Below are 26,952 nucleotides of genomic sequence, written 5' to 3'. Positions count from 1 at the left end.
GCGATGACGAGGACAGGGTGCCTTCGTGGCTGCTGATGTGCCCCACAGAGATGAGGCTGGAGTGATGCAGCCCCCGCTCCCTGCTCTGTGGGCCCCCTTACCATCTTCATAGCAAGCTGGGTGGAAGTTGGTGTGCACCAAGTTTGGGTGGATCTTCTGCCATCTTGCCTGACATTGGATAGTTCAGCTGTAGCTTCCTTTTGTTTTTTTTAAGATTTATTTTTATTAGGAAGTCAGATATACAAAAAGGAGGAGAGACAAAGAGGAAGATCTCCTGTCTGATGATTGACTCCCCAAGCAGCTACAATGGCCAGAACTGCACCAATCCGAAGCCAGGAACTAGGAGCCTCTTTCAGGCCTCCAATGCGGGTACAGAGTCCCAAGGCATTGAGCCATCCTCATCTGCTTTCCCAGGCCACAAGCGTGGAGTTGGATGGGAAGTGGGGCTTCTGGGGTTAGAACCAGCACCCATATGGGACCCCGGCACGGGCAAGATGAGGACTTTAGCTGCAAAGCTACCATGCTGGGCCCAGCTTCGTATGATAATGGGAATGTGCTAGAAAAGCAGATTTGTGTAACTCATGTTGTGTGAGCACTTTGACGCGCTGATTTTTCCTGTCAAGCCGTTAATGAAGCATCCTTGTAGAAGGATTGTCACCACACACCAGATAGAGTGAGACCAGTGCTTCACACTCACAGCAGAAATGAGCAGAAAAGAAGTAACTTCATTTCAGTATTTGCTTATAAAAGATGGGGTTGTGAGGTGAAGGAGAGAGGGATAACCTTGGGATTGTTGGAGGAGGAAGTTGTCAGGGAAGAGTTTGCAGAAGAGGGGGCTTGAGCGCTGGGCTTTGAGGGATAATTAGGAGCTTTCCAAGGAGGCAATCCTAGCATGGCACAGTATAGACAAAGGCATAGAAAATTAAAAAAATAAATTAATAAACTTTAGTTCCTAGAACTCTAAGTTGCTTCAGACGAGTGTGTGGAAAGCTCTAACTTATGAAACATGTTTGAGATGCAGTTTTACTGTTATTGCAAAAATCCAAATGTAGCCCGTCTTACAACTTGCAGCTTTTCGCTCACTCACTAACCATCTAGCTCTCAGGAAAATATGATAAATTTTTGGTTTGAAAGATTCTCTGCATTTGAACAGAGAATCAGTGAAGCCTGATTCAGATTTGTTTTCTTACCATTTGAAAATTCTTTTTTCTCTTTTAGATTCATGTAAATTAAATTTTTTTTTGTTACTATGGGGTTTATTATATAGGACCAGCATTCTTAACCCAATATAGGATTTCTAAAAAGTTTTTCTGAACGAATGATGTTATTTTGAATAAACCAGACTACTTCTTAGTTTTAAATTCTTCCTATAAGGTCAGGGAATTAAGCTGACTTTATGTATTTTTTTAAGAATTTATTTATTTATTTGAAAGGTAGGGTTAGAGTTCTTCCAGCTGCCTGTTCACTCCGCACAATGGCCGGGCCTGGAACAGGTCCAAGGCAGGAGCTCTGTCTGGGTCTCTCGCATGGCGAGCAGGGGCCCAAGCACCTGGGCCATCTGCTGCTGCTTTGCTGGAATGTTAACAGAGTTGGATCAGAAGTGGGGCAGCTGCAGCCAGGAATTGAATAGGCATCAGGTGGCAGGTGGTGACCATTGGCTGGCTTTCAAATGTCCACCCCACGGCTGGTGACACCAGCATCCCATGTGAGCACAGGTTCAGATCCTGGCCATGCCATTTCCAATCCAGCTTCCTGCTAATGCAACCAGGAGGAAAGTGGAAGATGGTCTGGTTGCTTTTGGCCCCCGCCACCCAGGTGGGTGACCCGAATACCCCTGCTGCAGGGAATCAGCAGATGAGAGGTGAGTATCTCTCTGTCTCTGTAACTCCACCTTTCAAGCAATTAAATAGACAAATCTTAAAGAAAAACAAAACAAACTCTCCCAGTTCTAACACTGTGTATTTCTGCAAGAGAACACTACCTCTGCTGTGCCTCATTCTACACATGGATTTCTGTCATAGGAGTCATTGCGATCATCAAGCCTGCCCCAGGAGCAGCTGTTTACAGGGAAAGTCTAGTTGGTGTATTGCCATGTTGAATGTTTCACATATTTGCGTCACTTTAGTATTTTCCGTGCCTTATCCCAGTAACTGCTTACACCAGCCTTGTCAGGGCAGGTGATATTTCTGTTTCGTAGTTGAGGAATCCAAGGCTTATACCACCTGAATAACTGAACTCGCACAGGTGACTGGGGAGGCTGAGGTTTTGTGTCCGTTTTCTACAAGGACCGTGGCCAACACCACAGTAGTAGTATTGTAGTGTAGTTACAAAAAGCATCATGTCAGTGTTCAAAGTGTTAGATTTTGGCTTTGCAGGAGCAGGGAATGCCTGGCAGGCAAAGTCTGTGCAGATATTCCAGAATCTGTAAAACTCTACAATTGAAAATGCTTCTGGTCACCAGGGCCTTTGGATAAGGGCCGTTGTGTGGCCCAGATGGGGATATAATGCCTTGTTTTAGAAAGACACTTCTCACTTTCTGGGGGCACACATGGTGGAGGGCTGGGCACACCACACCCTAGGGGAGGAGGCATGCAGATTCACAGTGGCCACCCATGGGACTCCCCTGTAAAGGTACCCATAGAATACCTAGGGAAGGAGCCCCCCCCTTCACCTCCATGGCATGTTTGAACCTGGTGTCAGGTGTCATCTGGAGGAAGCTGGAGGGCCTGGCCTGAGGCTCCGCGTCACCCTTACGACCACCCTGCCTGTGTCCTCTGGAGCCCAGCTCTGTGATGCTAATCATGATGACCCAGCGGCTCCTTCACGAGGCAGCAGGGTGGAGCAGGGGTCCTGGGGGTTGCACTTAACCTTCCTTCAATATGCATACCATGACCCCTACCTTCTAAAAAATGGATCAAAAAAAAAAAAAAAAAAAAGAAAAGAAAGAAAGAAAAAGGAGGCATATTCCGGCAGGTAGACAGTGCTGCTGGGCTACTGGGATGCTCATTAACACAGGAATAGGCCCCTCATTTCCAGAAGATGACCAGAAGGTCCTGGGCAGTAACTGCTGAGACCCTATGTTGGGACTCAACCCACTCACTGGTGTTTGGGTTATGCGGTTATGCTGCACAATTTGTGAGGACTGTTTAGCACATACTGGTTCTTTTCTAGGGTTTTGTCTCTGCTTGGGAGATCATTGGCCTTAGTTCAAATCTCGGGCGCATCTCAGAGCGACATTTCCTGGTCTTGGGATTTGCGGAGTCATTTAGCACTCATTCCCTGGCGAGGGGCTCTCTGCTTGTCTTGCTCTGGGAGAGTTACTTGCCTGGTTCTCTTCTTATTGGCTGCTCTGATTCCAACAACTGGAGCTCCAACTTGATCCAGACGCTTAGCTCTGTCAGCTTCTCTGTTTTACGTCCATCTCGCTATCGCCTGTGACTGTCTTCTGTATCTGTATTTCCATTTATTTTTCTTTCTGTTTCTCCCTTCATCCATCCTTCCACCTGTGCTTCTATGGGTCAGATGGCTTAGCTGTGCAAGTGATGGGATGAAGGAAGTCTCATTCCCATTAGGATCTGGGGAATCCTGTTTCCTCCGATTTCTCCTTTAGATTCTCCCTTTTTGTGCCAGGGCAATGTCGGAGCGCTAAGAAATTCAGCTTTCACATGGTGCAGATTTTGATTTTTGAAGACCTGCTGCCAACTACCCATGTTTGTGTTTCCTTTGTGCTAGGACTGTGTGCGCCCCTGAATGACGGACAGGCCTCTTCAGCCCGCGGCCTCTGGGTGAATGAATGCTTGCACCCAGTGTCATCCACACGACCCCCGCTGGGTAAGTTTGAGGCGCTGTGCATCTCAGAGACTCCAACAGTGGGTGCCAGGCTGTGCAGCTATGCTTAGCGGACCTGGTGCCATGGAGCTGTGTCAGAGGTGGAATGGGCAAGCTGAAGTGCATTTCTCAGATACTGACTGCTTGCACAGGGCTCCACACGGAGCTGGTTATGGCCTGGGCCCCAGGGCTTGCCCCGGTGGATGACTCACTCAGTGCGGATGCTCTTGTGTTGATCCTCTGTGGGACCTTAGCTGGAGAAGCTTAGGTGAGAATCCTGAAGGCTTAGCTTTATTTGGAGTTAGACTGCCTGAGTCCCCGCTGCTCTGCTGCTAATCCAGCTCCCTGCTAATGCTCATGGGAAAGCAGTGGAGGACGGACCAAGGGACCTGCTTCCCATGTGGGAGACCCAGGAGGAATCCTTGGCTATTGGCTTTGCCCTGACCCAGTCCCAGTCATCATAGCCCTTTGGGGAGTGAAACTGCAGGTGGGCTATCTCTCCCTCTCTGATTTTCCCGCTCTTTCTGTATCACTCTGGTTTTTTAGTAAATGTGCTTTAAAAAAAAGAGAGACTTATTTCTAACGATCCTAAGTTATGAGTAAATCCGACCACAAAGATGCCATTTTCAATCTGAATCAGAACGCTGTTGTCTCCTTATATCACACACCTGGTTTGAATTTTTCCTTGTCCTGCCTTCGATACCTAACTTCACTTGACCTTTGTTTCCTTGTCTGCAGAACAGTGATAATCCTATAAAGCAAACATTAGTCCAGTGAGGGTGAAGCCCAGGAACACCTGCCACCAGCCTGGCCCGGAGCTTGCTGCTGGCCTTGGGCACCGAAGAACCCTGAGTGTTCTCCCCTCCTCTGTCCACCAGCCTGGCCCGGAGCTTGCTGATGGCCTTGGGCACCGAAGAACCCTGAGTGTCCTCCCCTCCTCCTCTCTTCCAGCCGTTAGATTCCAGATGCCCGCTCATACCCATGTAGGCTGAGCAAAGCTGGGCCTGTGTGCACGAGCAATGTGTCAACACTGACAAGGTGGATGGGATATTCAGCCTAGCTGCTGGAAAACTCAGTTGGGGACATGAATGGGCTCATCCTGAGTGAGGCAGAGCAGGGACAAGGAGGCTGCTTTGTGTGCCTCTGGGAGCAGCATGAGGCCCCCATTGCGGGGGGATCTACTTTGGGTTTCACGAGTAGGACTTCCTTACAGAGCTGTGGGAAAGTGAGATGGGTAACCTTGTACTGCAGCAAACTTGAACTCCTGGGGGCTGCACATGCTGTCTGGAGCTTGGTGGTGGGCTGCAGATGGAGAGCTCTCCAGTCTTCCACGGTATTCCGGAAGGCTGGCGTGGCCTCTGGTTCATGATGGCGCTGTTTGTGCATAAAAGACCCCGCTCTCTAAAGTCTCCACATCTGGCCACACACCTGGTTCCCCAGCCAGCTTAGCTGTGGGAGATACGTGCCCCTGGAGACTGTGGAGTCAGGGCACTGGCTCTGTTGCGTGCTTTGATTTATAATTTTTTTTTCCTTGAAGATATTCTGTGTGTTGTTGCATCAGAGGTTGCAAACCGATGACCCTCCCACTACACTGATTATTGGGGTTGACGGCCATTGTTTTACTTATGGCAGATTTGGAGAAAAGGGAAAGGGATGGTTTCACCAGTGTCTCTGCGATAGTAGCGGGAAAACGGACAGTGTTGGAGCAGAGCGTCAGATTTCAGGGAAAACACAAGAACATGACGAGTCTTGAGGCCCTACTACCTTGTCTCCTTCGTTGCTTCTCTGGACAGCATGGCCCCCAACCACGGGAGGCGCTGTGCCTGCTGCTCCACGAGCGGGGAGGCTTAGGACCTGTTCTGTGTGCATTCTGATTTTTCAGGAACATGTGTTTGGCTTTGTTTGATTTGCTTAACTGGAGTCAGTGCAGCTTCCTCCTGGAGCTGGGCTGGGAGAAGTTAGAGTGCAGAGAGAACAGGAAGAGCCACAGCCTGGGGCTGGAGTTGTTTGCAGAGTGATTGGGCCAGAGAGGGGTATGTGTCGATAACCAGGGTAAGGCTGAAGTTAATTAGTGGAATGTTTACAAAGGCTGGTTTGGAGTGGCTGGGAGGAGTGGTCCTCTGTCTGCTGCTGATTTTGTGCTGGAATGCGCTCCCTCACTGAGCTGTGACCTTCCTGTCTCTCAGCCTAGGCAGGTAAAGAGAGCGGCCCATCTGTCAGGGTGCGGGAGGAGGGTCTCAGTCTAGAAGGAGGCTTGGCTGAGTGGATGACCTCTGGCGTTTCTTCAGAAACTCAGATTCAATTAGTCTGCGAATGAGATGTGTTGGGAACATTTCAGCCCTAACGGATTCCCTGCAGTCCTTAAAAGGAAAGCACTGTGAGTCCACAGAGAGACTGAAGATAACACTTTAATTGGATTTTGATCTGGGCAGATTACTTGCACTCTCGTAAATGTTCCGGTACCACCCTTCAAAAGGGTTGTGAACAGTGGCTGATGTTTGCAAGTCTGATTTTACAAGCATTTTTTTCTCAAATGGCGTTTTTTTAAGCAAAGAATTTTTATTTTTAAGATTTATTTATTTTATTTATTTTTTATTGGAAAGTCAGATATACACAGAGGAGGAGAGACGGAGAGAGAGATCTTTCATCCACTGATTCATTCCCCAAGTGGTCGCAACTGCCGGAGCTGAGCAGATCCAAAGCCAGGAGCCCAGAGTCTCTTCCACGTCTCCCACATGGGTGCAGGGTCCCAAGGCTTTGGGCCATCTGCAACTGCTTTGCCAGACCACAAGCAGGGAGCTGGATGGGAAGTGGAGCTGCTGTGATACAAACTGGCACCTATATGGGATCCCAGCGTTTGCACCGTGAGGACTTCAGCTACCATGCCGGGCCTGTGGCTTTTTTTTTTTTTAACTGAGTATTTCATTTTACCTTAGAAGAAGAACATTTGGTAGATTTCTTTTTAGTAGTAGGATTTTAAATACTAGTTTTATAATCTATCTAAAAAAGAGTACCTGTTATCAATTACAGGACATATTACTTAATTTCACGTCAGTGATATATTATGAATTTTGTAAAGATTGACTTGATTTTGAGACCTCTCCAGTTAACTTAAAAAAACAAAGTTTAGGGCCCGGCGGCGTGGCTTAGCGGCTAAAGTCCTCACCTTGAACGCCCCGGGATCCCGTATGGGCGCCGGTTCTAATCCCGGCAGCTCCACTTCCCATCCAGCTCCCTGCTTGTGGCCTGGGAAAGCAGTCGAGGACGGCCCAATGCATTGGGACCCTACACCCGCTTGGGAGACCCGGAAGAGGTTCCAGGTTCCCAGCTTCGGATCGGCGCGCATCGGCCCGTTGCGGCTCACTTGGGGAGTGAATCATCGGACAGAAGATCTTCCTCTCTGTCTCTCCTCCTCTGTGTATATCTGGCTGTAATAAAATGAATAAATCTTTAAAAAAAAAAAAAACAAAACAAAGTTTAAAAGTTTCTTCTGCTCTCTACTTTGTGCTTATGTAGTCTGTAACGATTGAGTAGCTGTGAAGGGGTAGTGCAGGAACCCACACAGGTTACCACTTGTGAGTTCAGGGAAGCACTGTCTTCCTTGCGGTGTGAGGCGACACAAGTGGGGTAGGCCTCCCACTGTGCTCACCAGGGGCTTTTGTTTGTTGTCTTTGGCATTTGTTGGGATTTGTCAACCTCTGTGTGTGCACTGTGGGCTAGAGCGTTTCCCCCGCAGGTGGAATCACTGTGGGGCAGGCTGTTTAGGAAGAGCTGGTGTTCGCATCGTGGGATTTCTTAGCTATGAATTCCAGGCCCCCAGCAGCACTCCTAGGACTGCCTCGCGTCCCCAGCGTCCACACATGGCAGAAGGCAGAAGTGCATGGCCAGGGCAGTGCAGTGCGCTTCTGGCATACACTCCTTGTAAGGACATCTTCCGGAGCCCACCCAGTCCGGAATACGGAACACCACAGTGGGATGGACAGGCAGATGCTTGTGATGTTTCGTTGGCTTGGTAGTGATCACGTGTAAGGTGGTTTATTTTACTGAAAATTGTTTTTTATTGGAAGTGGGGAGTGTGGTGAGAGAGATCTCGCATCTGCTAGTTCATGCCCCAGATGTCTGCCAGGCCAAAGCCAAGAAGGCAGAACTTGATCCAGCTCTCCCATGCAGCTGGCACGAGCGTTGCCTCCCATGGTCTGCATTGGCAGGAAGCTGGAGCCGGGACTCAAACTCAGGCTGTTGGGTGTAGGAGGCGGGCACTTTAACCACCACGCCAAACCCCTGCTCTGCATGGCTTGTTTTAATAAAAGGGCCAAGCGTCTTTGATCTAAGGGTGTAGGCTGCAGCAAGCACTCACAGCTCTGCCACCATCACTCTCATCTTTCGCTCGTTTATGCCCTTGCACAGCAGTTTTTTATTGGTATTTACCATGTGCCATCTTCTTTTTGGAAGATTTTTTAATTTTACTTTTAAGTCAGTTACAGAGAAGGCGGGGGGAAGACGGGAGACAGAGAGATCTTCATCTGCTGGTTCACTTCCCAAGTGGCTGCAATGGAGCTGGGCCTGCCTGCAGCTGGGGGTCAGTGGCCGGAGCTGGGCCTGCCTGCAGCTGGGGGTCAGAAGCTTCTCTTTGCTCTTCCTGTGCAAGCAGGGACCCGAGGACTTGGACCATCCTCTGCTGCTTTCCTAGGCCCTACACAGAGAGCTGGATCGAAAGTGGAGCATCTGTTGCTTGAACTGGTGCCCGTTTGTGAGTCTGAGGTTGCAGGCTCAGGATTGGCTTGGTACGCCAACATGCTGGCTCTAGCCACTCCCTCCTAACCCCAGCTTTTTTTTTTTTCCCCTTAACTACTGGATTTTTGCCAGTGACTGGTTTTAAAAGCTTTATGGAGTTTGGATTCTTGGGCAAGTCTCATGTTAAACATTTTGTATCTGTTATTTGGCTTAATTTCTGTAGTCACCTTGGAAGGCCAGTATTATTATCCTCACTGAGCAAATGAAGACCATGAGCCGCAGGGAAGTGAAGGAGGGTGTGCAGTGTTCCACAGCAGGCTCTGGTCAGGAGCCTGAGCACTGGGCACTGAGCTGCTTTGCTAGTTCCTGGGAGCGCTGGTGGACATGTGGGTTGTCTGTCTCTGTGGTGCGTTTTTGTGAAATTTCAGTATCCCATGCAGGGACAAACCTTCTGACCAGTCCCATTTCAGAAACAGACTTGTTAGGTTTGGACTTTTGGACCACATGCAGAGAAACATCACCTCTCCAAATGGTATTTGAAAGGGTTGGAGGGTTTTCATCCGAATCCTTTGTGTTTTCCTCTGCTCATACATCTATCTAGGAAGGCTCTGCAGCTCTGAGCGTCCAGGGCGAGGCCAGCTCAGCCCATGCTGCTGCAAATGCTGTTTCCGCATCACAAAGCGGAAGTCCTCCAAGGCTTCTGCTCAGAGCGGAATCACCTCAGAGGTGGGTGTTTACTCTATGAGGGATTATTTTGAACAAGTTTTAAACTTGTAAAATATTTGGATATTTTATTTAAGTAAAGTTAATTTAGATATTATGTATCTGCTTGTATATAGTTGTGTTTTTTTAAAGCTTGTTTATCTGAAAGGCAGAGTTACCGGGGGAGACAGATCTTGCATTCACTAGTTTACTTCCCATTGCCCCCCGACATCTGAGGCTGGGCCACACTGATGCCGAGAGCCTGGAGCGCCATCTGAGTGCCCTCTGTGGGTGCAGGGACCCATTATCTGCTACATCCCAGAGGGCAGTAGCCGGAAGGGACTCCAACCATGTCATCTGATATGGGTTGTGGATATCCCAGCTGGTATGTGTTAGCAATACCTGTCCAATAATTTATACTTTGAACACATATTGTATGTGATAGTGCCTCTCTAAAGAGCGTTTATTTTCGAGACACTGATCTGCCCTCGTTACTCGCTTGCAGTCTCCAGCTCCTCCCTGGATAGCACCGACACCAACCTTTGCTGCCCACCTTGAATACAGTCAGGTTACCTTTTGTTTAGTGTTGAGCACTCACATGGAAGAGAAACATGCTGTTTTTCTTGATTGATTTGTGGTGGGTTGTATATATGCATGTATATAATTTCTGTGCAATGCTTTATGAAGAAACTTGCAGTAACATAGGAAAGAAGAATTGTTCATTGATTCCCCACAAACCCAGCCCTTGAATCCTGGGGTTGTCAGTGTTTGCCCTGAGATTGCCTGCATGTCATTTTGGATTGTATGCCTCACAAATGGTTACATCATAAGCAGTGATCTTGAAGATGTTCGTAAAAGGAATTTAGCATCTGATGACTGTTAATACCTATGCATCCTATGATATCAGTGTCTCAGAGCGAAACATTAGAAAGATCGAGTCTAGTTTTATGATTGGCAGGTATGCTGGGGCTTGTTTCAGGAGGGAGAACTATGTTGGGTGTATTTTAATGTGGTTGAGCCAAGTCCAAAGAACTCAAAAAGATCTTCCATTGTTGGAAACCCTGGTGACTTTATACATGCATAGAACTTAAGTTAGGTGAGTGACCTCAGTGGTAAAAAATGGAACCAGACAATGCAAACCCCCTGGAAATGTCTGAGGAATGTTGAAGAGAATTCATCCTTACGAGCGGTTCTGGGATCTACATATGTAGAATGTATCAGAGGGTCAGAATTGCCTTAACTTCTCCAGGCAGGAAGAGAGGAGGGGCAGATAGTTTTTCATGCATTTAGTGTTCTGATCTGCTTCTCAGTCTCAAAAGCCTGCATTTTGACCTCTTCTCTTTGGTTTGGAATTAATTCCACACCCTACTCCCTTTGTATCTAGGCAGCCTTCATCCGTCTCTTGGTTAGATGGATGTCTTTCTTCTTTGCCAGCTGATTTGATTTTTCTCCCCGTTTGGTAACTGGAGTGATTTTGTTAGGTTTAGCAGAATAGGCGTATTCATACTTCTGTGTTTGCTTAGAGAATTTGTAAACATGCGCACACATCAAATGAACAGCTTGGGACTCCTCACTTTGGTGTTGTGTGCCTTGGCTTCCATGGCAACCCGCTGCCTTCCGCTGGGGTCTGTGGTTGCTTGGGCAGCACAGTGGAGCTCTGCCGCCTCTCCTCCACCTTGCGCAGTCCCATCCTGTCTCTGGGTCTTTATCTGGAGTGCAGGGGGGTTGGGATGGAGTTGGTCTTCTCCACAGCACTGGGCATTCGGTCTCTGGGCGTGCAGTGCAGTGTTTGTGGCGGCTTGACGGATTTTTTTTTTAAGAATCAGACTGATGCTTTTACATAACAGCTCTTACTGTTCACCACTGGGAAGCCCATCTTCAAGTGCACATCAGCTACTCTCTGGAAAAGATGTGTGTGTGTGTAAAGATACAGTTTTTTTTTTTTTGGATGAGGAGTTACAAGCTTGTCTGTCCATAGTGGAATTTAGTCATTGATATGAAAGGACAGTCTTGCCTGTTGCCTCCGCGTATCCATCCACATGTTTAAAATAAACATCAGGGGCAGGAGTTGTGCACAGGAGGTGACGCTGCTGTTTGGGGCACACATGTTCCATGTTGTTGTGCTAGTTTGAGTCCTGGCTCCTCTGCTTCTGCTCTGGCTTCGTGGTAATGCGCCTTGGAGGCAGTGGATGATGGCCCCTGGACTTGGGTTCCCGCCACCTCCATGGCAGACCTGGGTGAAGGTCTTGCCTCCTGATTTCAGCAGACCAGCTTTGGCAGTTATTGATATTTGAGGTAGTGAACCAGAGATGGAAAACTTCTCTTTCTCTTTTACTCTGCCCTTCAAATAAATATGCAGATCTTAAAGCCTATAAAATTGTGAAATAGTATCTTAAAACAGCCCCTGACGTGTGTGTGTGTGTGTGTGTGTGTGTATGCATACTTAGAATGTGTTCATCTGGGGTCATCAGAAGATTCAGCGAGCTTTAGCAGTGCTCAGAGCTGCTGACGCATACTTTTATTGAGGGGAGTGTCGTGCACATTGTGAGGAGTGTGCCAGACTGGAATAGTGAGGACTTGTGGCACAGGGCACGGTAGCTCAGTGAAGGAGCTGTGTTCCCCCCACTGGGGCACAGAGGAAGCTTATATCCCACATTTTACGAATCACAAAATCGCTTGGAAGGGCTACTCTCAAGGCAGGGTTTTTATGGCCGACATTCCATCTGTGGTTTGGAGGCCGAGTGTTTACTAGCGCTCTACACGCAAGCTTAGTATGTGTGGATTCCCACTGCTGCAGGGCTGAAAAAAGAAGCTGGGGCACCGTTGGAGTGAGTAAACCTTTCTTTAGCAGACTGTGGGGGCCTGGTTCCTATGGAGTTCTGGTGGTCATTGTGGAATGCGTGTCCAACAGCGGCCCAGTCATGGGCAAGCCTGGGCTCTGCGTCTCCAGGGCAGCCTGTGCCGGCTGAATGCTCCAGGCAGCCCATGGAAAACCACTTTCTGGTTAAGTCTGCATCATACTGTTCCACCAATGGAAAAAATTGAACATGATGAGGGTGTGTAGCTAGCAGACAAAAATATATCCAGCATTGCACAGGATCTGTTTTTAGCTCCCAACGGCTGAGCCGTGGAAGTGTTAGACACCGTTTGTTGGCTGACCGTGGGTAGAAGGAAGACAGCATTCCGTGATTGTGTATGTGTGTGTAGACTCTAGTCTGAGAAATGGTTCCTGTGAACTAAACGACCCGGAGAGAAACTGCTCCATGCAAAGTTTTGGCGGAGGTAAGGATATAAACATTTATTTCCCTCTCTCTGTACTTCGGGCTTAATCTTGTGAGACAAAATGATTCTCTGAGTGCTGCTTTGGCAATCGATGCTTGTGCATTGTTTTTGTGTTATTTTGTACTTAGGCTCACACGTTGCTGACCTTGAGCGATGGTGGGCTTTCAAACACCTCTCAATGACTGATAGCCGTCTGCTGGTTTGTTTCACTAATTACTGCTGCAAAATAAAATCAATTGTATGCTTGTGTCCCCAGAACATCCATGCCAGAACATTGGTGACTTGCCTGCTGTCTTTCCCCGTTCATTCTTTCAGGGTAGAACAGGAAATTAAAATGGGGCGGAGATCGTATTTTTGCAGTTTCCTGGACATTATATAATCTCATCAGGCTTAAGTGTTTAGGTCAGGGAACTATTTGGTTAGGAGTTTCCTTTTCCAAACTTGCAACTTAACGTTCACTGACCCATGAGTGTCCTGTATTCTTGACTTTTGTCTTGAACTTTCCGGGAGAGAAATGGCGTCTGTCTTATCTGGGGAGGGGTGCCTTGCCGAGCCAGAATGCTGGATTTGGGATGTACCCTGTCGGTGGCGGCTTGCTCCCTCACTAGGGGATGCGAGAAGCTCACGTGAGCATTGAGGAGAAGCCGTGGCTCTAATGTAGTCCTGTCTTGCTTTACGTTACTTTGGCCAACATGTAATTCCCGGAAAATTGGTAGGTAGGAAGACAGAAATAGGAAGCTTTACTGAAGTTGTTATAACTTGGGAGGATTATTTATAGGATTGCTGGAATCTGTCCTAACACAGTTAGCATTTTGCTGTGGGCTTCCATCACTCTTAGGAACACTGTAATTTTGTGTGTGCATTCCGCATCCTGAGGTCGGACGTTATTTGAGGGCAGGCGATACAGGCTCCCTTTCCGTTGCATTTGGGCTGCCTTCTCTGTGGTCTTCTGTAGGTCCCAACTGCGTCTAGTAGTGATGGAGTAGGGAGTGGGGTGCAGGCAGATTAGAATATGGTTAGAGATCTTGGACATGTTTTAGCAATTCCTGTTCCCTTCCACCTGGCAAACGCTGCCAACAGAGCGGAGGCTGCCTCGCTCCTCTGCTCAGATTTTACACATGCTACGCACTTGGAGTGTGGCCAGAGCTGGTAGGCTGGCGCTCAAGTCTATTTAGGACCTTAGCAGGCCACCCCAGGCTCAGCTCCCCGGATTGCTGCCTGGCTGGGCTTGTGTTTCCAATGCACACAGATAGCACAAATCTGCAGAATTTCAGCTTGCAGAGGAAAGGCTTGCAGAGCTGCTCCAGGGAGTGCGAGATAAGACAGGCTCCTGGGACAGATCCTGTGTTAAGTGGGCCCTCACTACCCACTAAGTAAAACAGATGATTCCGTCCTGGTGGTCCAGGATTGTTGAGCAAAGCCATAGTTCCTTGTGAAAGGTCTGTGCCTCCTGTTCCCGCCACAGATACGGGAGGAGAGCAGGCACATTGGCTGCCTGTCTGATGGGGCATTGCCCCTTGTCTCTGCTTGACTCAGTGTGTGAGAGTCACTTTGTGGTGATGATGAATCATGTTAGTGCAGCCCCTGAGTTCAACTGTTAGATTTTTGTTTATAAAAACTATCTTCCAGGACCAGGTGTGATAGCCTAGTAGCTAAAGTCTTCACCTTGGATGCACCGGGAACCCATATAGGCACTCGTTCTAATCCTGGTGACCCTGCTTCCCATCCAACTGCCTGCTTGTAGCCTGGGAAAGCAGTTGAGGACAGCCCAAAGCCTTGAGACCCTGCACCCATGTGGGAGACCTGGAAGAGGCTCGGGGCTTCAGATTGGCTGAGCTTTGGCCATTGTGGCCACTTGGGGAATGAATCGGTGGATGGAAGGTCGTCCTCCCTTTTCTCTTCCTCTGACTCTCCAATAAAAAATAATTTTAAAAGATAAATCTTCAAAAACAAAAACTACCTTCCAGGCCCTATGCTGTGGCTCAATAGGCTAAGCTCCTATCTTTGAGAGCTGGCATTCCATGTGGGCACTGGTTTGTGTCCTGGCTGCACCACTTTCAATCCAGCTCCCTGCTTGTGGCCTGGGAAAGCAGTTGAGGACGGCCCAAAGCCTTGGGCCTTTGTACCCATATAGGAGATCCAGAAGAAGCTCCTGGCTCCTGGCTTTGGATCGGCTCAGCTCAGGCCGCTGCGGCCACTTGGGGAGTGAGCCAGTGGATGGAAAGTATTCTGTGTTTCTCCTCTCTGTATACCTGTCTTTCAAATAAAAATTATACATATATATTTAAGCTACCTTTCATGGAGTATTCAGAACAATGGCTTTGTACATTTTTTTTTTTTTAGTTTCAAGCACTAATTCACTTTTTTCCTTGTAGACTTAAAGATATCTGAGATAAAAGGCATAGTAAAGTAATGACTTCAGGGTGATGCTATTAAAAATTTAAGGCTATGCAATTGGAAGAAATGGCGATAGTAGTGAATACTGTGAAAACTAATAAGCCAGAATTTTTGACTCTTCAGTTCTAGTAACAGTGGTTGGATGCTTTTTTATTTCTTAGTCCTGTTTACTTTTTATGATTTATTTGAAAGGCCAAATGAATGAGACATCTTTTGTCAACTGGCTCATTGTCCAGTTGGTCCGACGAGCCAGGAATGGGCAAGTCCAAACCGGGAGCAGGGAACTTCATTTCATTCTCCCACAGGAGTGGCAAGAACCCATATCACGTCCTTGAGCTGTCACCTGCTAGTTGCCAGGATGCACATGCGCAGGAAGTGGGAGCGGAAGTGGAGCCGTGACTCGAGCTTACAGTCTGTGACGGGATCTGGGCGTCCTAGGCAGCAGCTTGCCCACCACAGCTCGATGCCAGTTCTGTTTAAAGCAGGAATGCATGTGTTAAGAGGCTTTTACACTGCTGTTCCAGGAATACTTTACTCCATTTTCAGCTATTTCTTGTGCTGAGTGTTGTGAGAAGGACTTTGACAGCTGAAAATGCACCCTAGAACATTTTTCTCATGGGGAATGAATCGCCCCCCCCTCCCTGCCCAGGAGCTAAGTGGCTTGTCCAGAGTCACGGAGCTGGTTTGGTGAGTTGTCCACTGGGTGGAGGTTCAGTGTCCTGTGAGTTAGCCCTTTGCTTCCATTGCCTGTTCCCTTAATCAGGAAAACTTGGGCACGTCGTGATGTGTCTGAGTAGGTCAGTGGGGAGGTAAGGGCTCTGGGACCCTTGCAGATACCACCATTCATGGATGCTCAAGAATGAGCTCTAAGTATTTACATCTCACCTGTGCAGGCCCTCCTGTGGACTTTATTTCTAGATTACTTGTAATACCTAAACTATGCAAACATCGCTGAAATAATTTTAACACCTTATTATTCAGAGGGAAATGACAGGAAGAAGGAATTTGTACATGTTCAGTGTAGATGCAATTGTGGGTTTTTCCTTGAATATATTTTTGAAATATTTATCTTATTTGAAAGGCAGATTTACAGAGAGAGAAGTATCTTCCCATTGCTAGTTTACTCCAGCAAATGGCTGCAATGACTGAAGCTTGGCTGGTCGGGGGCCAAGGGTTTCTTCTGGATCGCCCACGTGGATGCGGAGGCCCTAGGACTTGGACCCTCTACTACTGTTTCCCAGGCACATTAACAGGGAGTTGGATCAGAAGGGTGGCACTTGAGACTTGAATTAGCACCTGTTTGGGATGCTGGCACCAGAGGCAGGGGCTTAAGCTCCTATGCCGTTGTGCTGGCCTCGCTCTGAATACATTCTCTCTGCCATCGGTTGAATCCTCAGAGGCTGACACCTGTGCAGCTGGAGGGCCAACTGTATGCAACGTTCACCCACCCACCTCCTGTAGTCCTCCTTCCCCACCTTAGCTCTTCCTTTCATCTACTTAGCTACTTAGTTACCAAGCCACACAGAGCAAAGGTGAAGTCACAGACAAGGGTGACGTTCAAAGCCAAGGTTCTGTGGTGCCTGGCGTCCCTGTAGTGACCCCAGTGTAGATGCTTGGGTGCTGCTCCAGGCTGCGTGACCTCAGGTGCCGGTCTGCTCCTGTCCTGAGAGACACTGCTAGGCCTTTGATATGGTTCTGTGCCCCTCAGATGCACAGCTCTGGGTGGGGCAGACACACAGCAGGTAAGCAGAAGGTGAGCTTTATGTTCACAGAGCTTGTATTCTTTGTGTACTTTCTTATATCAGCTTTTTAATTTTTTTAATTTTTATTTTTGGTGATGTTTACATGGTTGATCAGGGTGGGAAGGATTAAGGGTTAGGAGAGAGTGGGGGAGACCACTGTTTCCAAACTTTCTTCTACTTCTTGTATCTGGAGGAAAGAGGGAAATAATAGGAGGAGCCACACCCAGCCTCCCAAATGCCCCAGCACCCAGGGATGGGGGCTGGCCACCCAGTTTCATTCTAAAGTCCCAAATGTGAAGCATGTTCCGAGGGTTCTGCTTAAGTGGTTTTGATAGTTCTGAAATGCTGTCGATCTCACCAATCCAAGGATAAGGAAATCCTTCCAAGGTCCATTGGCTGACACAGTCCACCTTAGAGCCTCCATTTGCCCTGATATTTGCTGTCCATGCTTGGCTGGGGTAGTTGTCCTATTTGTTCTGCTCTTCGTCCTCTGCTATGGTACCAGATGTCCTCTGCAGCCGCAGTGGAGTGCCACCTCCTTCAGGTACATCTGGGCATGCCATCCACAGCTCTGTGTTTTCCAATGATGAGGCAAGGTTCTGACACAGGCACTCTGTGGTCAGACCACTGATCCTGGATGTGAGCCCTCATGTTCCTGCACACCCCCACCTGTGTTGCCCCCCAGACCTCCTGTAAGCCCACAGACCAAGGCCCCACAAGTGCGTTGCTAGGTGGCCACTGGGTCTTTTCTGGTGCCAGTGATACCCCGGGCTGCCCGACTCAGGACCCTCTGGACCCTTCACACATGGGGCTCATGGACCTGGCACCCATCCCCACAGGCTGGCCTAAGAATCGAGGCCAGATGGCCTGGGCCCCACTGGATCCCCCCACCCTGGACAAGTAAGCTTTGACCTTGATGCCAAGCTGGTGTCATGGAAAGGGCTTTTGGAAAAATAAACTGTATGTGTAAAAATGACAGAAGGAGTTAGCACTGATACTCTAAAAGGGTTGTGGTGGACGGTAAGATAGTGTCAGGGCAAGCTTGATCCAGGACAGTTCTGGGGCTTCAGATAATAAAGGCTACAAAATCTTGGTGGTTATCTGTGGGACAAGCCTGGCAAGTACAAAGAATCCTTCTCTGGCTTGTATCCTTGGCCGCCACTCCTCTGTCTGGCTGTTGAGTTGCGAGGTGAGGACTTGTAAACTGGAGATGTGAAGAGGCGTTCCAGATATGTGGGGTTTACGGGCGGGGGAAAGACTGAAGCTGCTGTCCATGTGATTAAAGGTGAGGGGAAGAAGCTCTGAACAGAAAGAACAGACACAGGCTTGTTCTCCAGTCTTCTGTGTGGCTACCCCTGCAAGGTGAAAGAGGGCATCCTTGGGATGAGTGAGAGGAAGCCACACGCACACCCACCTGCCCAAATAAGCCTTTGATGTTCTCTCCTCTGGTCCAACTGCCGTCTGAATTCTCCGTACCCCTTTATGGTGAGATGGCGGATGACTGGCCTCTGTTCTCTGACCTCATCCTCACCCTGATTGCTGGCCCCACCCCCTTGCCACTGCATGTTCTGCACCCGCTGAAGCCGGTGCTTGGTGTCGGTCTTTGCTGTTGGGTTCGGGAGCACTTGACAGCGTTGCTCCCTGTCTCCTCCAGGAACAGTTTTCTTGTGGCCCTCAGGATAGCCCACTCTTGCCTGCCTTTTTGGGTTTCTTCTTCCTGGACCCCTTTTCCTGGACCTCTCACCCTCTCTTCTCTGCCTTGTGGAGGTCTCCGCTGTGGTGCTTCAAGTCCTGCCTTCCCGTGTCCTGCCTTCCCGGTGTGCCTCCAGCCCAGCCCCCCAACCCTGCTTGACTCCAGAGTTGTGGACCCCACTTCCCACTCAGCCCACATCTCAGGGCCAGCATCTGCAGCACCAAGCTCCCAGCCTTCCTCCAGCCTGCTTTACCTTTCCCATTCGTCCAAGACCCACGTGCACCCCCTGCGAGTCCCGTGCTTCTGCCCCTTCCTGTATCTCTCCCCATGCTTGACAGCTGGACTCTGAACTGTCTAAACTCTCGTGCAGAGGATGGCCACAACCTTACAGCTCACAGTGCAGAGCTACGTGGCAGCCACCAGGACTTTTGTAAAATCCATCTTATGGTGAACTTGTCCCAGCCCACTACTGACGACCTTCCCAAAGTCAAAACTGGAGCCTTCCAGCTGGCCCTCCAGACTGCATGTATGTCCTCCTATCCCCGCTGCTCTCTTTTGCACTAATTTCCCTGACCTCCTGCCATGGGGGCTTCCTGACTGTGCCTCTTCTGGCACTTTCTGTCACCTCTGCCTAAACTTCTCTTTCCACTGGCTGCCCACAGTCCTCCATCCCACATCCTTGCTTCGACTCCCTCTGGTACTCCTTAACACGGTGGCACCTGCTACCTCTCCCTTCATTCCTGCTTTGCCAGGGCTGATTTGCTGCTAATAGGCACTTCATCTTCCTTGGCTGCTTTTTCATTCCACCAATGGAAGAGCCCCAGTTTTTGGTGGGGGTGGGGAAGGGGGCAAGTCTAGTTTATTGTACTTCTAGGCCTAGAGCTTTGCCTGGTATGGGAAATTATTCAGTAAACCCCTGTGTTACATAAGGGAAAGGCGTTGGCCACAGCAGTTACATCCCTAGTTGGAACCTGCACATCCTATATCAGAATGCTTGTTCAAGTCCTGCCGATTCCGCTTCCTGCCCAGCGCCCTGCTAATGTGGCAGGAAGGCGGGAGGTGAAGGCTCGGCTTTGGATGCCTGCTATCCTCATGGGAGACTGAGTGGAGTTCCTGGTTTCTGACTTTGGCCCGGCTCACTCCTGGCTGGTATAGGTATTTGGGGGAATGATTCAACAGCTGGAAGGTCTCTATCTCTCTTTCAACTAAAACTGGGGGAAAAGTTTTTTTTTTATGCCAGCCAACAGAAGTGCTCCCTACCAAGGAAGCAGCCAGCTAGAAGTGTGAACTTCCAAGACTCCTATTTTAACTTAGGTATGTGTTTGTTCATTATGAAAACTGTGCCGGGGACATGACTGAAATGAAAGCTTCGGAAAGATTTCACTTAGTTCTTTCGATCTTCATGAACATCTTGCCTTCTCTTCTAGATCTTGGTAGCCGTATCTCATCTCTTCAGCTTTTCGTGCCTAATACACAAATACTGCAAATATATAAAGATTAAAATATAAATAAAAACAAATGAAACATGAAAAAAGAGAGAGAGAAAGAGACTTTCCATCTGCTAGTTCACTCCCCAGATAGCCACAATGGCCAGCGCTAAACCAGACTGAAGACAGGGGCCTGGGGCTTCATATGGCTCTCCCATGTGAGTGCAGGGACAGAGACTCCTGGGCCATCTTACTGCTTTTTCCAGGCTCTTCAGAGGGAGTGGGAGTAACAGGTTATAAAGTAGCAACCACATAGGATGCTGGTGTTGCCGGCAGCAGCGTTACCCACTGTTCCACCACACAGGCTCCTGTAATTCATATATTAAAAAAAAAAGACTACAAAGATCAAGCTTTGTGTTGAAGGACTGAGCGCTGTCTTCTGTGAAATATGAATGCTGGGACCCACTGTGTTGGGGAGGGGAGTTCCTCTGTCCCGTGTGACCCCGGCACAGGGCATGGTACTGGTCAGGCACATCCGCTTTGACTGTCCTGCAGTTACAATTCCTGTGAAGGGACACATTTGAAGTATATTTAGTACTACTCATTTTTTTTTCCCGGTAAAAGTTTCTGTAATGTTGTTACCTAAAATATTACCAGGTTTTTGTGTGTGGGGGGGTTGGGGGGAATTGTTCAAGTTAAGGAAAATTACAGCAGTGATTGACTTATTTTCACCAGCAGGTCCAAGGACAACTAGTGTGTGATATCGTCACCTTAGGCTTATCGGAAATAAGCTCTGGAGTTAGAGCACCAAACTGCAGTTGGATAGGAGGGTGGTGGTTGGAGCCTGGTCATTTTTTAACCAAGGCAGAATGGTGTAGAGCAAAAAGTGTCTTGCCAAGAATAACCTGGTACGACTACCATGGCACATTTTGATCACAGAGATGTGACCGAGGCGCCAAGTGTGCCGTTTCTGAGTCACTGAACTGCATGCCTCGTGGATAGGATACCACTGCTGTGTGGCTGCAGGATCCCAGTGTGTGACCCTCTGTGGGCATTTTACAGTGACCTTGGGGGTGTGTTTGTCCCTGTTGGCCTTGTGTCTGCTGGCATGGGCATGGCCCAGCTTATAAAAGTTGAATGAGAATGGTTATTGAAAAGTCAGTGCTAACACTTTTGAATTTCCTCTTCCTACCAGTTACCAAAGAGGGTTGTTTTTGAAAGTCAGGCTCTCACTGTGGATTGATTGGTTCTGGTGGTCAGTGGAACAGCATGAGGGGTTTCAGGCAACTTCTGGATGAAGCTTGAGGTAGCCTTGAGGAAGGAGAAGCTAGAACATTTGATGTATTTTGGGTTGTTATATGTTAGCTGTCTTGATTCTGTAACTTTACATGACCCCTGTAATGGCTTGTGCTGCAGCATTTCCTGGGACAGTGGCATGGGGTAGGACATAAAGGGCAGTCAGCCAAGGCCTGTTCAAATCTCCTTGCTCTTCTTGTCCCCATTCCTGCCTCATTCCTCCTCTTCCCTTTTTACCAAAAGCCAAGTCCTTGTGGAGGATGCGGAATATACTCAAGGAGGACAAGATTTGCAGCTAAATAAAGGAAAGTTGAATCTATTGATAGATGAAGAGTCAGTCAACTTAGTCTTCCCAGCTACCTCCTGTCCTGCTGAATGAGAGTATCTGGGATTTTTAAGGAAGGAAATAAGGGCTGGTTGGAGTCACAGTGGTTGTTTGTTCATTTTCTCGTTTAGCTTTTCTCCAAGTTCCTGGTTGATTAGCAATACTGTAGTCTTCAGGGTATGTTTATGATGACCAAGTGGGCTTCAGCCAGCCTGGGGGCAGCATGGAGGTGATAGTTACACTCTGCCCTTGAGTTGGATTTCTTCCCCACCTAGACCTGGAATTCCCCTGAAGCAGAATCCCCCAAGGCTGTACTGGTGTGAGGTGTTATCTGTTGGGGAGGCAAAGGGTCTCCTGAGTCCAGTGATTAGGACCTTGAAGCTGTCAGGGCTGCAATCTCAATCCAGTGAATTAAGGTCAGGGAGCGTGACCAGCAGATTGGGGCCTGATGGTAATTAGCATCTGCATTCAAGGCACTGTTGGGAGCTCAGTTTCACTCTGCTCTGCACTCGGTGTCCCTGACACCCCTGCTCAGGCCCTGCTGGCCCTGTCATCCATCGCTGAGCAAGTTGGGGTCCTTGTCCCCTTCATCTACTGTGTGGTGTGGCCATCTTTGCACCCAGCTAATGTTTTGGAGCCGCTGTCTCTTTGGACATGCCGATTTCCCCTTCTTTGGAATTACCTTCTTTTCTTTCTTCATCAAGCAGAATGCAGCTTATCCTTCAAGACTCCCTTCTTGAGTTAGCTTTTCTGGGGAAGCATCCTAACTTAGGAAGATTTTGAACATCCGGTGATTTTCATTTTACCTCTAGCATGGATAAATGCCCTGGGCCCAGATTAGTGATGGAGAGCGCTTGCTTTATACACCTGTTCCAAATCTTGCTCAGAGGTTTGAGTTGAATAATAGGTATGTTAAAAATTGTGCTGAGCTTCTCAAGAGTTTGGTTATTTTTGCATCTTATTGGAATGCCTGTATTATTTGGATAAAGCTGCTGCTTGAGGTTTTGTAAGTAATCGGTTTTCCAGGTTTTTTTTTGTGGAGGGAGGGGTCACTAATCAAGAAGATACAATTTTATGTTACAGTCCAGTTTTTTTTAGCAAATATGCAGCACGTGAAAGAATTTAGTTTTGTGAAACTCTTTTTCCCCATACAGGGGTGAACTCTGCTATTTCCTGCCCTGTATGTTATAGTCTCTCCTCTGCTGTGCCGCTTTTCTATTTCATTCTGTTCTGTTCAATTCCATTTTGCTCTACTCCTAAAGGTATACTAAAAGGTACTGGCATCAAATTATTAGGTGAATTTCATGGGCCAAACATGACCGATAACTCAGTCAGCACTGTAGCATATGTGAGTTCTGAAGTCCCTGCTTGTGATAGATTAGCTTACTAAGGCAAAAAGCTGGGCCGTTGTGTGCAGGGAATTTATTGCTTTCCTTCTGTTGAATGCCAGCCATGCTTGTCTTCACAGACATCCTGCTCCAGGCCCTGGCGTTCCTTGTTGAGGATTGGCTTATCCACTCATCTGCTAATAGGCATTTGGAGGGAGTCCTGCTGAACTGGAAGAGAAGCAAGGGTGGGGCGTGGGGAGGACACCCAACCATGGATCTTCTGGATCTTGACTGTGGGTGCTCCCGGCAGCGGCTAGCGTCTGCCTAAGCACTACTCCTAGGAAGACCAGACGTTCCTTTCACCTGCCCCTCCTATGCATGGGGTTCACAGCTGCTTATCATTAGAAGTGAGCTCCTTCAAGTCTTGGTATTTGGTTTTGACTCCGGAGGAGAGAAGCAGGGTCTGGAGATCTTTGCAGAGCTTTCTTGTAGGAGGTGTGGGCTCTCAACAGCATTCCAGTGTTTGTAGTGAACTAGGCGAGGGTAAACCTGTAAGCAAGGTTTCTCAGCTCAGCCTTCGTGATGGTGCTGCCTAATTGCTTACTTTGAGCTGTTTTTTGGTGCAGGTTCTTAAACAGCATCCTTGGGCTTGTATGGACCAGATGCCAGTAGGGCAACCCCAGTTGTGACACCAAAAGCCTTTCCAGACATGGTCTTGGGGAACAAAGTTGCTCTAATTCAGGATGACGGCTTTTGGTTTACCCTGCTTATTGGATGAGCACTCAGATTATTCTCTTGCATTTCCCCATGTTAGTTTCTAATAATGTTTGGCCCATACAATTGTCATTTGACACTTGATAGCTCTCTTTATATGATGTATGTATCATATATGCAATATGTTTATGTATGTAATATATAAACAAAAGCACTATAAGCTGAGCTTAGATTTCATATTTGTCTATAAATAAATACAATATGCTTACCAATAAATATATGTATATAATATTTAACAAACTAATGACAAAATATCTGAACTAGCAAGTGGTTATACGATCTGATGTCATAATACAGAAAATTAGATGTAGAACTAAAAATTAATGACTGCATGCTGTATTGTATTGCATTTCCTCTTTCTTAGAGGTAGCTTTACATTGTTTTCACATTTGAGGTTAAGTATATAAGCTAGGTAGGGCAAATATTTTTATCCTTGAATTACACATGGGGAAAGTGAAATCCAAAAAGTGCAAGTAATTTGCCCGGAGTCTCACGTGCCGTTAAAGAGACAGAAGCAGGTCTTAACCCCAGCTGTCTGACAGGAGCCAGGCGAGCATTGTGCAGCTGTTCACTTTAGTGATAGAAGTTCTCCTCCGACTCACCCCAAATAAAGGGAACCAAGTAGATATTGTGAAGGGTGAGAGGTGGCCAGCCCTTTTCTTATCTGCCTCTTAACACCCACTGAAACATTTGCTTTGGACAATAATGAGGGTCCAAGTCCTGTGTAAGACAGTCTGGCTCTGTGAGTTGGTATCTGCCAGGGCTACAACTTGACCTTCCTGTGTCTTGCCTGGCCATAAATTGGCCTCTGTGCAGGGGTTCTGGGCCTGTGCTCTGTTCACTGTCAAGCATCACCCGGTGGCTGCCTCACAGAAGGTCCACCCGAGTCCTTGCTGGCTCAGGGCCTCGGCCTCAGGGCAGGGTGGGCCGGTTCTGGTGTTGGCTGTGGGCGCGGCTTACCATGGAAGCAGGGTATTTGGGAATCCTGCACGTTGGTCCTAGCCCAAACTGAAGGTAATGAGAAAAGGTAAATCTTGAATTTCCTTCTGGAAGGTGTTTTTCTCTGGGACCCAGGAGGTGGGGTGGCTGCAGGACCTGTACAGGGAGGAATCTTTGCTCCACTTCCCTGGGCGTTTCACGAGATTGAGCACTAGAAAAAGCTCCCATCTTGTTTTTGCATTTAACTTACAAACCTACATAGCACATTCATGGAGATGGAGGGTTGGAAGGGAGGTGGAAATTGAAATGTAAAGGTTATTTTTTGGGAGAAGGGGAAAGCGAGGCTTTTATTTATTATTTTTTAGCTTCGTGGATTGTGCTAAATTCTGAAAAATTTCAGTATGTTAATGCAATCATTCAGTCAATAGTTTTAGAATGTATATGCTTAGCATATGGTGTTGGCGAAGTATGACGTGTTGGTGTGTCTTCTCACTTTTTCCCAGTCAGCTGGGACCTCATTGTGCCTTAGTGTGTTTGGTGAGTGCTGTTATTGCACACCTGTATATACCCAAGAGGTCTCACAGCATGTTCATCCATGCATATGTGTTATTGCATGCCAGTATGTTTCATGTTTACTATTCCATGTTAGTGTGCATTGTGCATATTTATGTGTCTATATAAATGCACATTCATATGTGTATATGTGCTACTCATATGCTCTAGTCACTATTTTTTAAGACTTCATGGGGAATCTTATTTTCTTTTTTTTCAACCTCTCTTTCTATCAACAAAAAAGTTTTTTAATCATAATGCCATGAAATTCGCTTAGTCAAGGAGATGGTGGCCAGAGGTTGCTGGGACTTTGACCTGCTCACTTGCTGCCAGAGAAAAATCCCCACGAGGGCACAGCAGAGAGATATCTGTTAAGTTCATCCAACCCCTCAGGGACAAGGGTTGCATCATTTCCCTCTGAGGTTTTCCTTCCTGTCAACTAAGCTATGGATGTTGGATCAATTCTTGCTGCTGCAGGGTTTGCCCTTCTGAAAGGTGGGCATCTTGGGGCTCAGTTCTGGGTCTCCCCCTGGACAGTGAGTCTGTGTCTGACCCCTCCTGGGGGCGGGAGCATTGCCAGTCACGAGGCACTGGCAAGCCACTCTGCAGGCTCCGTGTCCGCAGTGTTGATGAGATGCTGGCCTCGGTTTTAATAGATTCAAACGAGCATTTTGATTTCTGGCCCCTGCCGGAGTGGAAAATCTGTTAAACTTTCCCCTCTCTCCTTCCATGTAAAATGTATCTGTGTGGAGGCTTTATAAGAGGAGCTCAGATCCACTGCTCCTCCCGTCTCATTAGCATGAAAAGTCACTTTTGAACCCTCCAGAGATGCACTCGCCACCAGGCACCAGGAGTAAGGAAGAGATGCCCAGCCTCTCATCATGAGGGAAAAAAATGGCAGTGGAAGCTAGAATGAGTGCAGGGGTGTGTCTCAGGGGAGCTTCGTGTGGGGATTCCTCGAATAATTAAAAATGTAAGGCCAGTGCCTTGGCGCAGTAGGTGAAGTTTCTGCCGATGATGTGGCATCCTGTACGAGTGCCACTTTGAATCTCTGCAGCTCCACTTCTGCTCCATTTCCCTGTTGATGCGCCTAGGAAAGCAGCAGATGGCTCCAGTCCTTGGGCCATTGCCGCCCTTGTGGGAGACCTGGAAGAGGCTCCTGTGGCTGACTGGCCCAGCTCCAGCTATTGCAGCCGTTTGGGAAGATCTCTCTCTCCACTTTTCTCTCTGTAACTTTACTTTTTAAAATAAATCTTTTAAAGAAAAGAATTTAAAATGCAGTTACCTGGCAACCCAGTCAGCAGTTGCATTTTTGTGCATATAGCCAAAAAGAACTGAAAGCAGAGTGCAGAAGAAATATTTGTGTACCTGCGTACATAGTAGCCATGAGCTGGGAGCTGCCCAGAGGTCTGTGGAATGACGTGTTGCCTCTACACATCATGGAATGTTACCCAGCATTCCCAAGGAAGGATATGCCGGTGTGTCCTGCTGCCTTGAGGGCATGACACTAAGTGAAAGAAGGCAGGTACAGCAAACAGTGGCAGTTCCACTTCCACAGGGTGCCTAGAACTGCCAGGCTTAGAAAGACAGGAGCTTGGGTTCTGGTTGTCAGGACCTAGGAGGAGTGAGGCTTGGAGGAGTCAGTTGCGTAGCAACCGGCACAGTTTCAGTCCTGCAAGATGGGCAGTGGTGATGGTGAGCTGCACAAGGGTGCCAGGTGCTGCTGAGCTGCACACCTGGCACACGTGGGGCAGACTGCGTTCCACATCTTCTGATGGAATCCCAAATGGAATCTCTAGATGGAACTAAAAAGTCACTCCTGAACCCTCACCACCCTTTCCCATCTTGCCAAGGGCAAGTCAAAGCTGTGAGGGGGAGGGGCTAAAGAGAGGAGTGCCTGTATTCATTGGCACACTCCTCAGATGCCCGCAGT

General features: G+C 48.0%; 1 protein-coding gene across 5 annotated transcripts in view; it reads left to right on the top strand.

Moving 5' to 3' along the window:
- Positions 1-26,952, top strand: part of TIAM2 (TIAM Rac1 associated GEF 2) — a 217,975-nt gene that overhangs the window by 80,183 nt on the left and 110,840 nt on the right. Inside the window, exon 1 of one of the 5 annotated variants that reach the window (XM_058662428.1) lies at positions 10,342-10,360. The exons of the other annotated variants lie outside the window; for them this stretch is intronic. The gene's annotated coding sequence lies outside the window, so the exon portion shown is untranslated. Of the gene's footprint in view, positions 1-10,341; positions 10,361-26,952 lie in introns of those variants that run through there. 5 annotated transcript variants of the gene reach the window in all.

Source organism: Ochotona princeps, chromosome 1, assembly GCF_030435755.1.
Source record: "Ochotona princeps isolate mOchPri1 chromosome 1, mOchPri1.hap1, whole genome shotgun sequence".
Taxonomy (NCBI): Eukaryota; Metazoa; Chordata; class Mammalia; order Lagomorpha; family Ochotonidae; genus Ochotona; species Ochotona princeps.
This window is presented reverse-complemented; position numbering and strand designations above follow the sequence as displayed.